This window comes from Podarcis vaucheri, assembly GCF_965113315.1.
Source record: "Podarcis vaucheri genome assembly, chromosome: 7".
Lineage (NCBI taxonomy): Eukaryota > Metazoa > Chordata > Lepidosauria > Squamata > Lacertidae > Podarcis > Podarcis vaucheri.
Window position 1 is genome coordinate 45,018,294 of NC_138765.1, and position 18,849 is coordinate 45,037,142.

The window sequence follows — 18,849 nt, forward strand, 5'->3', positions numbered from 1 at the left end:
TGACTTATGCAAATTCCATTCATTTGAGAATCTGGTTAAACAGTCGTATGATCACACCCTGAGCTCTGGACATTTCACTCAAAACCACAATCCACTAATTTGGTTTATCAATTGACTTCTGAGTGTCCTCTAGTCAGAGTCAGTCCTACCATTAGGCAGTGTGAGGCAGTCGCCTCAAGCAGTAGATACTTGCAGGACAGGCAACAGCAGAATAGAGCTATGTGTTCCACACAATTCCACTAAGCTAGCCTGCTGTGGTGAAGGGCACTTGTCTGTGTTGAAGCAAGATTCAATATTACCAGTTTGATCAGTTTTTGAACATGGAACCTAGGAGGAGCTGCCATCTTGTCTAATGCTTCAGACAAGAAAGTGACCCTAGTCACAAGATCACGGTGATTGTATAAAATGGTTAAAATGCATCAAGTTAATTGAACAAATTATACAAGAGCATTTACAGTTGACCCTACCCAGCAGTGCTCATTCATATCTTGCACTGGGAAACATTTTAGGAGAGAGAGAGAGAGAGAGAGAGAGAGAGAGAGAGAGAGAGAGAGAGAACACAACTAAAAAGGGTGTGTGTCCGGCTGAATCAAAATTAGCCAAGCAACAACTTTAAGTCATTTTGTATTCCTGCAAGCACGTTACAAAATTACATCACTCTCTACCTCATTAAACAATGTCTGTGTGGGATTCTGGAAATGCAGCCCCCTTGCACTATTAATTAAGCAACTGCTCTGTTGCCATATAAACAGCACCCAGATGCACAGTGTGTTCTGCTCTGTGGTTTCCTTTCAGTTCTCTGTGCATGGATGCACCAGACTGGTATGAGCAATCTCACTTGGAAAGGATGTCCTGTTGGAATAAGGCTGGTGGCTCCTTTATTTCTTAGCATGAGCACAAGAGCTCAAGTGAGGTGTTTAGAAAGCCGCTCAAAACAAAGCAGATCACTTCCACTGAGAGCAATCAGACATGCACAGTTAAAATATGCTAAAGGCTTGAGCTCAGGCCTCTTAGCTCCCATCACAAGTGTTCCATTCAGGCTCAAGTACCCTTGCAGAATACTCCTGATCAGCTCTTGACATTACTAAAAACAACTGTCCAACCCACCGTATTATCTATCATTATTGCAATGGTATTAACTTTCCACACAGAGAAAATAATGGAGCCGTGTTCTTAGATGTCACTTTGACTGTGGGCCCAAGGGTGAACTTCAATTTTACTGGAATTTAAGTGAAATGGGAGAAAATGGGCTATTCCTCCCACCTCCTCTGGTTGTATATTCCAAACTAAATTATGCGGTCTTAAAGTGGTAAGTAAATATAAGGATGGTCATTTTCTAGGCACAACAGTCTCAGCTATCAGGAGTCATTATTTTCTGGGCATTATCCTCTGAACTATTTTGCTAGGTTTGTGTGTACGTAGGTGTGTGTGTGTGTATACATACACACACAAACATACAAATTCATTTCTTTTTCTTATATATTGTTGACATGTGCCTATCCCAAGAACCTTTCTCAACCTGAGGGCCACATTCCCTCATGGGAAAACTTCCAGGGGCCACGTGCCAGTGGTGGGTGTGACTCAGAGGCAAAAGTGCTCAGAGCACCTCCTCACCTACCACTACTCCAGGCAAACATGGAGCAGAGCCAACAAGGGTGGGGTCTGGGAAGAGGGGTGTATCCTAGGGAGGGGGAGTGGCCTGAGGAGAGTCCCAGTGGCCAGATAGTCCTGGAGGACCACGTTCAGCTCATGGGCCTGAGGATCCCCACTATATATGTATATAGATTGCTATATCTTACCTGAAATGAAATATTTGCCCTGGAGGGTTTTGCTAGCTTGATAAATGGGTCTTCACCATGCGTGTCTGCTTCTTAGGGTTTTAGTCTTGCTTTAAATTTTTTTTAGTTTAGATAGAAGGCAAGTAAGAGGCATATAACATAAGAGTCTATGAATTTACACAATATGGAAAAGGTTTCTCTCCCATTCATAATGCTAGAACATCCATGGAAACGAAATGTTGGAAGATTCAGCACAGACAAAAGAAAGTACTTCTTCATGCAGCACATATAATTATGACATTCGCTTCCACAAGAGGCAGTGATTGCCACCAACCTAAATGGCTTTAAAGAAGAAATAGAAAAAATTATGGAGGATAAAGCTATCAATGGCCACTAGCCATGATGGCTGTGTTCTACCTACCTCTGAAGAACAGTTGCAGAGGAACACATATGGGAAGAGCGTTGTTGCGCTCCAGTTCCTGCTTGTGACCTTGCCTCAGGCATCTGGTTGGCCAGTGTGAGAACCCATTGCTGGATTAGATGGACCTTCAGACTGATTCGCTGATCCATCCACAGGGCTCTTCTTATGCACTTATGTTTACTCAATGGTTCACTTCATATCCTACATGTGACACCAAAGACCTGGGCCCCTGCAGAAGTTGCATTAGATTATAAGATATAGATTTCTGTATTCTCTCTTTCCATTCTTTTCTGGAATTCAAGCTACATAATCCATTATGCTTTTGGCAAGTTTAATCCCCCCCCCCATTGCATAACTCAATAAAAATGTATTTGCAAATGTAATTACAGATCAAGCTAACAGCTTTAATCACAGTCTGTGCAAAGCATGTTATGAAATGGCTTCATATATATGGCTGGGAAGTTTATGTGATATATTCTTTAGCAAACTGTAATAAAAACAATGGGGCGGCCATGCACCAGAAAGTACTGACCCAATTTTTGTACCCTTTAATAAAGCATTATTAAAACATTAGTATGGCATTTAATAGAACATGGGCTGTTGAAATTATGAAATGGCTCGCCATGTTGTGAGATACGTGTTGATGACCGTAAGTATAAATAACTGTGGTGTACTTTACACATTGTACCTAATGGAACCAATGGCCCTTCTAATCCAGAAGTCAATAAACCCCATATCTTCTAGGGTTTTTCTCACTCCACTGGTGGACACCTCAAAAGCTCAGGCTATTATGTTGACAAATAAGGATTTAGGATCCTGTGTTATTAGTACTGTGCAGTCACAACCCCCAAAAAGAGGCTCCATAATTTTTTGTCCTTATACCTGCCTTGCATACAGAAGCTCTAAGCTTCCATGACTGGCAGCTCCTGTTAAATGATCAGGCAAAGGTGAAGGCAAAGGCCTCTGTCTGAGATGTCTGAGAGCTTCTCTTGTTGAGAGCAGTGAGTACTGAGCTAGGTGAGCCAAGGGTCTGACAGTAGAAGACCAGTGTGGCGTAGCGGTTAGAGTGTTGGACTAGGACCTAGGAGATCAGGGTTCAAATCCCCACTTGGCCATGAAGCTCACTGGGTGATGTTAGGCCATTCACTGCCTCTCAGCCTAAACTACCTTACGGGTTGAGGAAAGGTGAGCCACTTTGAACTCCTTGGAGAAAAATGGGGATACAAATTCAATAAATAAACTGAATAGCATAATATTCCCTGTACTGTACTGCACCTCAGCTCCTTTGTGAGCAGTTCCTCTGCGTGCAAGGACAGCTGCCCCCAAAGGAGCAGCCACCGGCGCTGTGCAGGATCAGATCCTCATGCATCACCATGCAGGATCAGATGAAGAAGCTGCTTGAGAGGCCCTCCGAATATGCCCAATTTCACTCAGCCCTCTGGCAAATCTGGTGCACAGCCATCATCATCATCATCATAGCAGCTACTCAGGTCATTTGAGAATTGTGGATGGCAATTTTGGTCCTAGCGTGGATAGACTGAGCTGAACTGTGTGTGCACTGTGCATATGAAGCTACTGTTCCAACCTATAAGGAAAAGAATTTATATATATATATAACTGCATCCTCCTGTTTGAACTTGTGTAATGAAAGCATAACTGATCACTTGCACAGCCAGGGCAAAGAAGTTTGCAGAGGGAGAAGTAGAAAAAATATTTTACTCTGGAGGCTTTTTCTAAAGTGCCCTTGTTTGTTGTCTTGGCAGGAAAGTTCAGCACTTGGCACCAAGATGCTGGAATTTGGCCCAACTGTAGAATTGCTCCACTTGGCCTTCCTCTCTCTCCCTCTCTTCCTTCAGGATCCTGTTGCTAAGCAGATGGCCCGATGGCCGATCTGGGGGCATTTTCGGCCCCACCCTTAAGCTACAGCCTGATTCACTCTCTTCTCCCCGCCAACAAGATGAAGGTCTTGCTTCTCCTACTTGCTAATAATAACAGTAAAAGAAACCTCAGAGCCAAGTTTGTGCAAGTAAAACCAAAGATGCTTTTGCCAAGAACACAAGACAGCAGCCGAAGAAAAGGAGTTTGTGCTGTTCTCTCTCTCTCTCTAACCCCAAGGGAATCGGGGCTGCTATAGATTGTTATCCTGTCAGACTTGTTCTGGTTTTCCTCTTTCTTCTTTTGCACAGACTTAAGGTACTACCAAAGTCACCTCCTGCCGCCACCCCTTCCTCGTCTTCAATCTCCCTGCCTCCCTCTCTTTAATAACTTTATCAACTCACTGAACTTCAAGATGATTTGTGCCTTTCAGAGTCTTGCTTCTCTCAGCCAGGACTTGGATCCCATCCATTCTGCAGTGTGTGTGTGTGTGTGTGTGTGTGTGTGTTGCTTTTTTATTATGAAAGGGCACACTTAACTCTTTCTCAGACCATATGCATTCATCTATTTCCCAGGCAGAACATTTTGGAAGCTTTTCTGCCTGCACTTCTCTCTCAACCCCCCCCCCCCCGAAACCTTACAAACAAACAAACAAAACAAAAACCAATTGGATTAAAATCAAAAGGTATTGCTTCAAAAGCCTAAAAAATGGAGGAAGGAGGGTAGAAATTTTGACCCTACAATTTCTCCAGATGAATGTGCTTTATACTGAGCAAGGATGAGATTTTCCCTGCTCCTTTCCTTAATTTTCCTCTGTTTTCCTCTGCCCTGCGTTCAGAGCTGTCTCTACTGTTTGCTAGAGTGAGGTGGCTGCCTCAGGCAGCAGTTGCTGAGGGGACAAGTAATTGTGGGAATGGGTTGGAGAACAGAGCTATGTGGACCACACAGCCCGCCTCTTACTCTTTAAGCTAGCTTGCTTCCTTTAGGATGATGTTATCCAACTGTCAGAACTGTTGTTTTTTTAAAAATCAACTTTTGTATGGGGGGGGGGAGCACTTTCCTGACTTTACCTCAGGCTTTACTTGCATTCCACTCCTGCTGAATTCCAGTTCAAATTAGAAAAGGTGTTAAATTAATTCAGCAACTGTAGCATACACAGCGTGCCAATGGTTTCCTCTCCGTCACTTATTTGGCCTCTCCTCTCCATTGCTATATTCCTGATGACACCTATGATGGCCTCTGGTTCCTACTTCACAGAAAGCACCCTATATTTGAAAGATAGTCCGCTCCAACAAACCAGTGTCATATATTCGCACCTGGGAGACCATGATTCAATTCCTCACTCAACCATGAAGCCCAGCAGATGATGTGGGGCCAGCTACTGTCTCTCAGCCTAACTTATCTCAATGGGCGAGGCTCACATGGAGAGCAGGAGAACCATGTGTGCCATCTTGAGCTTATTGGCAGAAAGGTGGGATATAATGTAAATAAATAAATAAATAAATAAATAAATAAATAAATAAATAAATAAATAACTTTGTTTAAGGGTAAAGAAACATTCAGAGAAATTGAGCAGGGGTCTTGCCCCTTAGGGATAGGATATTCTGTCAATTACGGTTTCTTTCTTTTTCTCATCTTTCCAACCTTAAGTTGAATCTTCCACATTTGCACACTTTCAAGGCCTTTCATGAAAACTCTTAACGGCATTTTAATGCAAATTTCTCCTACACATCATTATATGCAATTTTACCTAATACGCATCCTGTTGCAAGCACTTTCCCCAAATACAATGAGCTACATTGCAAAATTAGGAGAAAAGCACATTTTGAAGGACACTTGTGTTTTAGTTCACATAATGATTTGCATTAAAATGCAAGTTTCTGCCTCATCATTGCTCCAAGGTTATATGATATATAAGACTGCCCCCTTTGGATTTTATAATAATACTTTTTAACGGTGCTCATCTCCTCTGTATTTAGATTAGGGATGGGGAACCAGTGGACTATAACTCCCATCATCTCTCACCATTGACAATGTTGGCAGGGGCTGATGGGAGCTGGAGTCTGGTGCTATCTAGAGGGCCACAGGTTCCCTATTCTGGATTTAGACCTTCTTCTATCCATCTCCTTGTACTTTTAAACAATAAATTCAAGGGAAAAGAAGTAATTATTGCAAACTCTACCCATATACAAATGTACTTATTTCATATGTTTTAATTTTTATATTTTGTTTTTCATGTTGTTGTTCTAATTGTTTTTCATGTGTTGTATGCATTGAAAATTGAAATAAATATTTTAAAGTAAGTTCAAAGACAAAAATCTACAAGAATGAGCAACAAAATAAATATTGGAATAAAGCAGGGTAGCCAATGTTGTGCCATATGGATGTTGTTGGACTACATCTCCCATTATCCCTGGCCATGGGTTCTGGTAGCTAGGGCTGATCGGATTTGTAGTCCAACAACAACTTCTAGAGGGCACCACACAGGTTACCCCTGGATGAAAGCAGTACATGCAGTTTTTGCAAATGACAAGCAGATCAAATGAGATCTTTAATAATGAAAATAAACAGAGTAGCAGAGCAAAAGGACACATATTCTTGCACAATCCTGCAGGAAAGGATTGAATGGTACTCGGCAGACTAATAATCCCAACATGCACTTCTCCCAGGCAAAATGTCCATTGAGACAATGAAGGGTGGTGGCCCTGTGTACTGCTGGTGATAATAAGTAGCTCTGTTCATGTGACAGGGAAGATGAACATGCAGGAAGGCATAGCTCCAATTTCCAAGAGAGAGAATAGCAGGGCTGCCCCAAAACATTTTTGCTGCCTGAGTTTTAGGACTTCCCACTCCACATACATAAGCCAATCATTCTTCTTGATTTTTTTTAATTAACAAACTAAGATGTAACAGAATATACAAAGGAAAAAATAAGTTAATGTTGTTAAAAGTGAGTCATATGAGTTCTACAGAGTTTGCGCATCAGTGAAAGTTCAGAAGTAGGATGCCTTTGTCCTTGTACCTGGGCATTTGGGGCTCTTTTGGAAGAACAAATTTGCCATCTAAATTATTCTTGAGATACTGAGAGACAGTTCCACATGTTGGTGGATTGTGACAGGATCATGTGGATGTTGCGTTCCTCATTTACATGAAAAATAAAATCTTGCTAAATAGAAAGTTACTTAAAACAACAACAACATGGTTTCTGCTTTATCTGAGCTTATAGCCAGGGTCCATACTTAATCATGCAATCTTTCTTTGTTTACGCCTTCAAAATATTTCCGGTATCTCACTTCTAGCATTCTTTCAGCTGTGTATTTTAATGGTAGCATCTCCTCTATTTCACCTGAGGGCAAAAGGCTAACTTAGGGAGCACAGATCAGGACCTAGCTCTGTCCTCCAACATATCATCACTCACCCCAGCATTTGCCACCTGTGGCAGCTGCTTCACTCTACAGCAGGGCCAATCCTGGTGAACATGCTCTGTTCACAGCTTCAGATGAACACATGCAGTTCCAGTGGGTGCAATCACATTTCTCTTCCCCGGTACCACCCTGGGAAAAGCAGAGATATGCCTATTATTAGGATTCACTATGGCTCCGCAGAGTGTTATATGGTCCTCTGTCTACACATTGACAGGCAAATCATTCCCATGAGCTCCTTCTCTTGTCTTCTCTATCTTCTATAATATAGTCTTCATTCAGTATTGTTGGGTGGTGCATAAAAACCTTTCAAACAACAAATTAAAAGTGTAATTAAAATAAAAATTAAACGTGGCAGGGCAAAGATGCAAAGATGCTTCCCATCCTTTGAGTGAAGGCTTTACTTGTCAATTATTAAACCACAGTGCCGTGGCTCATAAACGCAGGTCTGAGTGTGCACCTAGCTTTCAAAGCTCCATGGAAAAGCAGGCAACAGAGACTAGGGCAAAATCTTTCCCTGATCCTCACTTGTGAATTGCAGAGGCAGCTCACTGTAATGCTCTGAGGTCTCCCTGAGTTATATTTAATTGATTTACCTGTTAAATTTATCCCAAGAGACAGCAACTTGATTTGATCATTTCGGCTCAACTGCAATTGCTGCATAGCAATGCAGTAGTTTACCTCATAGAGACAGTTTCCTTTTTCCAGGGTCCAAGATGGTTCTCATTTCTGCTAGGAAGGGATATTTTCTTCTTCAACCCTCTGAACTAAGCCATTAGTTTGAGGTAAGGGTGGGAAACTTGTGAGCTTCCAGAGGTTGTTGGCGCACTGTTGCCATGCTAGCTGGGGTTGATGGGAGTTGGAGTGCCACAGCTTACCAACCTGGTTTAAAATGCACATTGGTTCCTTCTTGATTTCAGTGTTGAATGTGCCACAAAGTTAGCAACATTATGAGGAAGACCCATCTGTGGTTTTTCAATATCCAACTTTGCCTCTGTCTTCTTACCTTGTCAAAGTCCCTAGGACAAGATGTTTGACCAATTTATTCTGAATGTTTGCGATGACCAGCTCTAGACTCAGTGTCATCATCAATGCAGTAGTAATAGCCTTGCTATTGCCATGCCATGTTTGTGCAATATTTTAAAGGATGTCCTGTAAAGAAAGAATAAGGCAACATCAGAAGGAGGTAGACATTCAAGAGACAAGAAGAGAACGAGTGAGTTGGAGAGCCCCCAGTCTCCAATTATAATCAGGACACTCATCACTTAACATATTGTTCCAGGATATGGCCTGAAGGCATATGAGGTCACCACTTTGCTGAAGCTAAGCAGGTCTGGATCAGGTCAGTGCCCAGATAGGTGAATGCCTGAAGGCCACATGCACTCTGCCTTGGTTGCCATGATGGAAGAAAGGTGGAACTTCAGGTGCATAACTAAGGGTGCATTCAGATGTGGGGCTATTGCACTAGTTTTCCTTGTTCTAATGCCAATGCTTCTGTACCAGTTTCTAATATTCCCTTTACACTGCCTGTTGCATTTTTGGAACTCTGGCTTGTTAACTGCTACACCACCAGTAGACAACAGCATACGTCAACAGCAGACATCATCAGATATGTCGCCACCCTTTATGTGCATGATCGCATCATGAGAAAGAACTGTATACTGGGATATACCCCTTCCCAATTTTGTGGCATGAGCCATGAAAACCCTGCAGCACAAAGCTCACACAATTCTCTGGGTTACAGTCACAAACTCCCCTCTCCCGAAAGCAAATAACACAGAAATAAGCACTAAACTACGAGATTTCAGTAGATTTCTAGAAATGGTTGTTACATTGTGTGAAAGATCACATAAGACACGAAAAAAAATTCAGGTAAGGAAACATCAGGAAAGTGCTACAAAGTGCTGTCTGAATGCCACCTAAGACTTTTTTGTTCCAGCAGGTGTTTTAAGGTGGTGTTCAGTTTTATGATAATTTTTGTATTGTTTTATTGTCTCATTTTCTCTGGATTGTTTTTATGTAGACCACTTAGAAATATGAATAATTATGTGGGATATAAAGCCTTAAATAAAACAATGAGCAAAATGCAAGAAAAGAAAGAAACGAGGAAAGAAGAAAGGAAGAAATATTTGCCCCTCAGATGGATAAGTCCACAACCAAACTACAGTACCTATATAAAACTGTTTGAAAGTGGTTTGTGTTCTTTGCTTATGTATTAAAATATGTCCATACCACCATTTATCCATAATAACTAAGTGGCGTATAAATATAAAGTACAATAAGATTAGAAAATTCAGAATAAAAATGAAGTTTAAAGGTTATCAGTGATCATGATCATGTAAGTTTTCTGAACTTGACACTGATTTAAATGTGTTCAGTCACCATGATCTAACACGAAGGTGGATAACCTTTTTCAGTAGAAGGAATGCATTTCCTTTAGGAAAACCTTTTGGTAGCTACATGATAGTGGGCAGAGCAACAAATGTGATACTTCCTTTTGTACAATAGACTACATTCTATACCTTACCAGGACATCACCAGAGGCCACCCTGAGGCTTCAGGTTTGGGCTCTGAAATCTCAGGTTCTGGGATGCCCCTGACCTGGCAACCCTATACAAACCTGAGGTTTTGTACCCCACTCTAACCTGTAAACCTATTCCAAATCATGAAACCCTGGTTTAGTGATCCAATGCTAAGAGAAGAGCTAGACTGGGGGTGATCTTTCCCTAGCTAAGACCTTCAAGACTTTTAGAGGATTTATAGGAATGAGCACCTTATAGCATCATTGCTGTACATTGCAATGGAACCAGGCATTGCTTTTCCAACTAGAAGAGCAAAAATACCCAGGAATCCATAAGTGATGGTTTGGAAGAAAGGCAGGGGAAAGGACCTATGGCATTTTTAGTGTGCTGGTGCAGATATTTTGTTCGTTAAGAAGACGTAGCTCAGAAAGTCATCCCTATGTGCTTTTCTGTGCACTGTGGTGTGCTGTAACACTTGTTAGTACTGGACTCCCCCTCATCCTCTTTATATAGCAAATCATAGGGTATTAGGAACACTGAATGGTGATTTCATCCCATCACATTGCAACAAAGCTATGTCAACTACTGTACATCAACGTGCAGTGACTGTGCTAGAGCTGGTCTGGCAAAAAGCTACCTCAGCAAGCTGTCAATTCAATGTTTTGTACATTTTCTTTTTGTGTATGTTTGCTCTAAATTTCATCTCCCCTGTCTGATGCCATAGGCTACAAGTCTGTTACAAAACTCAGGCTACAACATGTCAAATATAATGAAAAGGGGGTAGCAGGGGAAGTCTTGCTTAAAACTTAAACCACCTGCCATCTTATTTCTCGGGAATGGAAACAAGCACTCTTCTTATCATCTGAGGAAGGCTGGGGGTCTTTCCAACATTGGCCCAGGACCATGTGGTTGGCAGACAGCACCAAGGACCAGCACAGGGGACCAGAGATGCAGGGATGAGGGTCTTTGTGGAGCAGGATCCTTCAGAGATAGGAAGGACATAAGAGCCCTGCTGGATCAGACCAGAGAGACCCATATAGTCCAGCTTCTGTTCCCACAGGGGGTCAACCAGATGCCTATAGGAAGAGAAGAGAATGTGTGTGCAATTACACTCTCCTGCTCAGGGATTTTTTTTTCAGCCGGATTGCTCTGGAACAGCATTCCAGCACCTCTCAGGTGACCCCTGGAAGGGTGGGGAGAGACCTCAACAGCCTCAGCAAAGCCCTGCTGCACCTCTGGCTCATGAGGAAACCCTCCCCAGAGCTCTAAGGCAGGGGTCAGCAAACTTTTTCAGCAGGGGGCCGGTCCACTGTCCCTCAGATCTTGTGGGGGGCCGGACTTTATTTTGGAAAAAAATATGAACAAATTCCTATGCCCCACAAATAACCCAGAGATGCATTTTTAATAAAAGCACACATTCTACTCATGTAAAAACACCAGTGTGCCAGTGTGGTGTAGTGGTTAAGAGCGGTAGTCTTGTAATCTGGGGAACCAGGTTCGCGTCTCCGCTCCTCCACATGCAGCTGCTGGGTGACCTTGGGCCAGTCACACTTCTCTGAAGTCTCTCAGCCCCACTCACCTCACAGAGTGTTTGTTGTGGGGGAGGAAGGGAAAGGAGAATGTTAGCTGCTTTGAGACTCCTTAAAGGGAGTGAAAGGCGGGATATCAAATCCAAACTCTTCTTCTTCTTCTTCTTCTTCTTCTTCTTCTTCTTCTTCTTCTTCTTCAGGCAGGCCCCACAAGTAACTCAGACATGCATTTTAAATAAAAGGACACATTCTATTCATGTAAAAACACGCTGATTCCTGGACCATCCACGGGCCGGATTTAGAAGGCGATTGGGCCGGATCCAACCCCCCGGGCCTTAGTTTGCCTACCCATGCACTAAGGGGACATCCTCTATGGGCTCCAGAGAGGGTCTCCTCATGAGTTGGAGGCACAGCGGGGCTTTGCTGAGGCTCTTCAACCACCCAGCTAACAGCTGATGCACAGGGAAGCTGTGCCTCAGCTGAGCAAGCCCCCAGCTGTCCTAGTTCACACAAGGTGGGGGGGGGCTTTAAGCTGCTCAGCTCAGGCAAGGAAGGTTCCACTTGCCTCAGCTGAGCAGCCTCAACTACCCTCTGGCTGGCAAGGAGACCTGCCCCCCCCAGCCCAAATACCTCCTCTTTGGACTCTGGGGTGAGTCTTCTGAGGGAGGTGCGTTCCAGCACCATTTTGTCTTGAAAAACAGCACTGCTCCTGCTCTTGTTCTCCTGCAACTGGTATTCAGAGGCAAACTGTGGCGATCACACAGGTCTATTGACGGTCTATTGACCCTGTGCCACCACTGCGGTTAGCTTTCTTCGCTGCCACCACCCCGCTGCTCACGGGGACACACGGAGTCCAGACAGTTGTTAACATAAACAAATAATCAAGTTTATTTTTAAATGCAGGAACAAGCGTATGGTTACAGTATATTTTTCTCTTGTCAGTTTCCTAACAACTCCAAACTGATTATTCCAACTATCTATCTGACTCAACCTAACAATTCCTCTCACTCTCTCACAATACAACTCTACCAACCCACACCTAAGCCTCCCTCTTCCTTCTCCAACACCCAAGCCTCAACTCCCAACTGACAACCCTCAACTCCCAACTCCCAAACCTCAACTGACTTTCAAAACCTCCCACTCTATCTTTTACTCCCCTCTTGCATTCTCACTGGCCAATCACATCACACCCATTTTAACCCTTCCCTTGACGCATCCTAGGAGGCAAACACCACACAAACCATCTTTCATACTGGAGGTAATATAGACTATATTCATCATGACTAGTAGCCATTGGTAGCCTTCTTTCTCCTCGATTAATTTGACTGATGTTCCACTTAAGTGCTACACAATGTTTGCTCTTCACTTGTAAGGAATCACTCTTTGAGGGTGGCAGCCCCTGTCCTTTGGAAGTCCCTGCTTATTGACATTAGGCAAGCACCTAATTGTTACTTTCAGACACCTGCAGAAAAGATCTCTGTATCCAGACACATGATTCGGTTATGCCTGTTCTTAAATTTGCCTTGGATGCTTTATTGTGTTTTTCTTGCTTTCAGAAGTTTTTAACAGTTTTCAAATGTTTTAAATTTGTTTTTATATTGTTTTTTAATTTCTCTCTGTGTGTTTGCTGCCCTGGGCTCCTTTGAGAGGAAGGACAGGATCTAAATGTCATAAATAAATAAATTGTCCCTTTTTAAAGCAGTCCAAGTTGGTGACCCGCACTGCATCTAGTGGTAGTAAATCCTATGTTTAACTGGGCGAAGAAGTACTTCCTTTTGTCTGTCTTGAATCTCACAGGTTCTCAGATTTTCAGAGAGGGACAAAAAATACATCCCTGCTCACTTTATCCACACTATGCATAATTATATACACCTCTGTCATGTCCCCACCCATTATCATCATTTCATCATCATTTTTTATTTGTATGCCGCCTTTCCACAGTTAAAAAAACAATGCTCAAGGCAGCTTACAGCATAACAAGATTTGCATAATTACAAAAGCCATAAACAGTAAATAAAGGTAAAGCTAAAGGTACCCCTGCCCGTACGGGCCAGTCGTGTCCGACTCTGGGGTTGTGCGCCCATCTCACTTAAGAGGCCGGGGGCCAGCGCTGTCCGAAGACACTTCCGGGTCACGTGGCCAGTGTGACAAGCTGCATCTGGCGAGCCAGTGCCGCACACGGAAACGCCGTTTACCTTCCCGCTAGTAAGCGGTCCCTATTTATCTACTTGCGCCCAGGGGTGCTTTCGAACTGCTAGGTTGGCAGGTGCTGGGACCTAACGACGGGAGTGCACCCCACTGCGGGGATTCGAACCGCCGACCTAATGATCGGCAAGTCCTAGGCACTGAGGTTTTACCCACAGCGCCACCCGCGTCCCTACAAACAGTAAATAAACCACATCAAAAAATACACAACCAAATGGGAACCAATTTCCACATAAATCAAAATCTAAAACTAAGAATACAGCATTAATATCACAGTTTAAAATGACATAGGTAAAAAATAACAGCAATTTAAACAAAAAACAAACTACAAAACAAAATGGAGCCTTCTCTGCCCAGCGGCAGCAGCGACAGTAATCCCCTATAGAGCCCATCAGGCCCCGCCCTGGGCCAGGGGGTGAGTTGCAGGACTGGGGCCCTCAGGTACTGAGCAGGGGAGTCCTCCTGGGTGGTAGCCACAGCAGCAGTTCCTATAAGACATGTAAGGCCCTGCCCTGCGCCAGGTGGTGAGTTGCCTTTCTTGCTCTGTTAAGCAAAAGCCCTAAACGTTGTAACTTTTCCTCATGGAGGAGTTGCTTTAGCCTTAGTATCTTTCTTTTAAGCGCTGAACCTTTTATTTGTGAAGCAATTCTACCCAACTGCCAGGTTAAGGGACCAAATTAGCCATGTTGTTTTTTTGTTCTACCACGAAAATCTTCCATTGCTCCGGCTAATGAATACAAAGGGACTGAGACAACTGATAGTCACTAGACATGTCGTTTTACATTTTCTTAACTACATTTACTCAATATGGAATGCAGGGACATAACTGGCTGTGTGGTACCAGACTGACTCAAGGTGTTGGTTTGTGAAGCCTAAAGAGCTCAAGGTCCCAGTAGTTGCAGGATGCTTCCTCCAATACCAGCCAACCCAATCCCTAAGGTCAGGTGGGAGGATATTCTGCTTGTGGACTCCACTAAGACTTATGGTTCAAATTGTGTGACAGGGTCTTCTTTATCCTGGCCCCCTGACATCGGAACACCTCCCCCCAGGAGTTGCATTTGCTTTAATTCCTCATTTTTTTACATTCAAACACCACCTGAAGATTTCCTTGTTTACTATGGCTTTTTAGAAAATGAAATGCTGCTGGGTTAATAACCAATGGCTGCAACTGAATTCTGTGATTTAATGGCTTCATTCTTTTCTATTTTATCTATTTGATGTATTTGGTTGTTTTTAATCTTTTATTGTACATCACCCTGGGCTCCTTCTGGAGGGAGGAATTTATCCAGGTAACAACTAAATGGATAAATAACTTTATTAAGCTCTGGATATTTAGATTCTTACTTCTTTGCTTTGATTTACCTCACTCCACCCCCAGACACCCTTAGACCTCCTCTTGCCACAGCATTTCTGGTTATGAGCCTAATTGCACTACCATGCTCCAAAGGCTAAAGGCAGATTCCACAGTAGAAAGCTCATTCCCTATAACCAGAGTTTCTTGGCAATGGTAATTTCTTGCCTATAGTTGCCACCGAATATTGCCCAGAGGGAAACTTGCTGTGAGTTTGAATCATCCTGCTCAGGCAGAACATCTGGAAGAATCTGGAGGTAAATTCTTCCTGCGGGGTGGGACTGGCACACATGTACATGTATGCTCCCAACTCTCTCCTATTTCCCAGGGATAACCCCCACTTTCTGGCACCTGTTTCTGCTAAGACAATGTCCCAGTTTGGCATCTTGTGGCCATGCTGGGATACCATGTTCAAAAATATGGTTAATGTGCATACATTATGTGTTTGAGTTGTTCAGATTTCATTCCCCTCCCCTGGAAGACATGAGAAGTTAAATCCCTGAGAGGAGAGTGGGCAGTGACTCTTAAAACATGCATAGAAATGTGTGTTGGCATGGTGCAAACAGACTAGTGAGGCCAATATGCCGTCCCTGCTGCTGTGTTTACACCACACCTGCCTCCCCTCTGCCTCCCCTTTCTACCCACTAGGCAACAGGGACCGACCTGCCAAGAAGCTAGCATAACAGCTTTGCCCCACCTGGTGAGGCACTTCTTTTCCTCATCCTCCCTGGAGATGCTTCAGATTTAACCTGAGGTAGCCTCCATGGAAGGCACATGCTCTGCCACTGAGCCATGGCCCTTCCCTTCCATGCAGCTCCAGACTGTAATTTTATTCCTGAGATTAGTATGAATGGGAAAGTCACTGAATGTTTTCCAAGGGTTTTTCACTAATGCAGACTCCATGGTGTCTTGAGTTGCCTGTGAGAAAGAGGCTGGTATTTATATTCTGAGTAATAGCCGCTTTGGGCCTGTGGCTATGGGAGTGGATTATTATGGGTATAATTAATCATTGAGCCCTGTAAATTTGCCTAATAGAACACCTTTTGAGGTATCTCTCTTAAATCTGTCTCCATCCAACTGGCTGGAAAAATGAAGGCTGTGGCCACTTCATACTTTTGCAAGTTGCATATATTAAACAAAAGAGGCATTGCATATATACTGTAGTTGTACTTATATAACTTCATCCAAAACTTCCTGTAAGCTTCAGTTACCAAGGCACAGCATAGTTCAGGTGCTGTGGAACAACCTCCCAGGTACTTCCTGAACAACCTGGCTCCCCTAGAATGTAGCCCAGTTCCCCATAATAGTCTTATTGATATTATTTATTTAACATCTTAAAATGCTTTAACCTCTGAAAAACCAGTGAGAAATGAAATTATCCCAATTCTATAAATCAAAGGTTGAAAAAGGAAATAATGTTTTTTGTTTAAGAATGAAATTTTGGTACGATTCCCTAGGCTCAAAGCAGTTTGCTTCTTGCTTTTGTAAAAGAGATAATGTTGCTGCATCTCTTTGTTTCATTTTCTCTTTTGTATAGATTTTTATTGAGATCAATTACACAATAATTCACACAGCTAAGTTTTAAAAAGTTTTAAAAAATCATATCATAATGGGGGGGGGGGGGCAGGCACAAGCACAAACAAAGACCAAAACTAGGCAAGTATAAAAAAATGCATACAATAATCTTCAGGCTATGTATAGCCAAAAACAATTGATCCAATTAATTAGAAAACAATAACCCTTAAAGCTTTGGTTTTTGGATATTCCCACCATAGATGTAAATATGTCCCTATTGCCTAGCAACCCTGCCTACATTCGGCAAGGAATCAGGGTTCAAGTATTACAGCCTACACAGTGTGAGGTACTACTTATGTAGTAACTTTAACATAAGCTCCCTGTTGATTGCTGAAACAGAGCAAAATAGTGGGTACTAGTCTTTGTTGGGTTAACTGCTCAGAAATTGATGGATGTTCATCTTAGAGGTTGACAGATGTTTCATCAAGAATAATAATGGCTTCCTGATTTGGGGGGAATCTCTCCAGCCTTTGCAACACAGTGCCCAACTGAGGTGGGGGCAACCAGGAGATAGCATCATGCAGCTTGAACTGGGAGGCATAGAAGCCCCTTTCACATGTTCAATTGAACAGAGGCAAGAGGAGGATCATGCCCACAGGCCCTGCTTCCACTCACACAAACTTATGTGAAAGTGATGATGCAAAAGAGTCCACATGCATACAGACTGCATGTATCATGGGCCCTGTATACACCCTGTACACATCAGCACAGTACATTTAAGGCACTCTTACACCACTTTTACAGTCATGGCTTCTCCCAGAGAATCCTGGGAACTGTAGTTTGTTAAGGGTTCTCACCTCACAAATTCCCAGCGCCCTTAGAAAGCCATAGTTTCCAGGATTCTTCATTGCTGTTAAAGTGGTGTATAAGAGTGTTTTAAATGTATAGTGTGCTTGTGACCAGATTTTCTGGGTGATTGACAAGGATTTCTGATTTCCGGTTTTTTAACAATAGCAGCAGAACGACCATCCCTCTGTCACCATAAATTTTGATGAAATGAAGAAAACTTATTATAATTGGGAGTAGATATATGTCTGAGGCTGTGAGCTCCATTGAGTTCTGGTACTCAGAACAAATTCCTGTTCTCAGAATTCTTTAATTATTAATAATTGGAAGCAGGCCAGATTTGGTGGTTCTCACTTGAAGACAGAACAGAACCCACTAGCCTGATGTCTGCCTGCTCCTGATTTGCAAGATAGAAAATTCTCATCTAAAATTCATGCTTCTTTTAAATATATATATAAAAGTAATGTATGAACCAGGTGAACCAAATCAAAAGAGTGACTGGCATTAAAACCAAGGTTGCAGGTTAGATCCCCATATGGGACAGCTGTATATTCCTGCATTGCAGGAGGTTGGATTAGATTATCCTCAGAGTCTCTTCCAACTCTACAGTTCTGTGACTCTAAAAAATGAATCATAATAGCATAGGAAGAGCCCTTCTGGATCAGGTCAAAGGCCTATCTAGTCCAGCATCTGGTTCTCACAATGGCCAATTGGATGCCTACAGGGAGCTTGCAAGCAGGACCTGAGCATAACATAACATAACAGCATAGCATAACAGCTGGGGATGGGCAAATTTGACAAGCTTTGATTTCTTTGTTTCTCATTTTCCCAATCTTTAATCCAGTACCGCAAATTTCCACGTCAGTTTGCAATTCTTTTTGAAAGCCTCGCGAACAATCACCAGCATTTTAGTACAAATTTCTGCATGCAATTTGGCCTATTTAAATGCATTTGTGTATGTCATTTTCAGTGATATATGCTTTTCAAACTTGCTTTTGCATTTGTGCATACATTACTTGGCTGGAGAACTGCATGGAAAAATTCGGAGAAGTGCGAATTTTGAAGGATGCGCGTGTTTTTGGTTCACAAACTGTTTCAGAAAGTACAAATTAGGTACGCTCACCTTTAAATGCAAACTGAATCCCCACTAGCACTCCCAGCAAGTGGCATTCAGAGACACATTGCCTCCAATCCTGGTTGGTCCATCCTTCAGATCCCTCTTTCCCCCACTAAAACCAGTTCACTCATCTTTTACACTTAAGAGGCACCCTTCCCTTCTATAAATGTCAAAGAGTTGCTGTCTCTACTTCCTGCTTATGCATTCATTTTCTCAGGCTCCCTCTGCCAGTTGTCAAGTCAATTAATACAGATATGAATAAGAAGCC

The 18,849-nt window shown here is 42.8% G+C and overlaps 2 long non-coding RNA genes across 3 annotated transcripts in view; one reads left to right on the forward strand and one right to left on the reverse strand.

Annotated features, from left to right (window-relative positions):
• LOC309537521 overlaps nt 1–4,543 on the reverse strand; it is a 113,865-nt gene extending 109,322 nt beyond the window's left edge. For both annotated transcript variants that reach the window (XR_014221950.1, XR_014221951.1), the window contains exons 1-2: nt 4,479–4,543; nt 2,200–2,428 (exon numbers count right to left, since the gene is read on the reverse strand). This is a non-coding gene — a long non-coding RNA (uncharacterized lncRNA). The remainder of the gene's footprint in view (nt 1–2,199; nt 2,429–4,478) is intronic.
• An 8,199-nt stretch (nt 4,544–12,742) lies between these two features.
• Nucleotides 12,743–18,849, forward strand: part of LOC309537525 — an 87,216-nt gene continuing 81,109 nt past the window's right edge. The window contains exon 1 of the long non-coding RNA XR_014221955.1: nt 12,743–12,805. This is a non-coding gene — a long non-coding RNA (uncharacterized lncRNA). The remainder of the gene's footprint in view (nt 12,806–18,849) is intronic.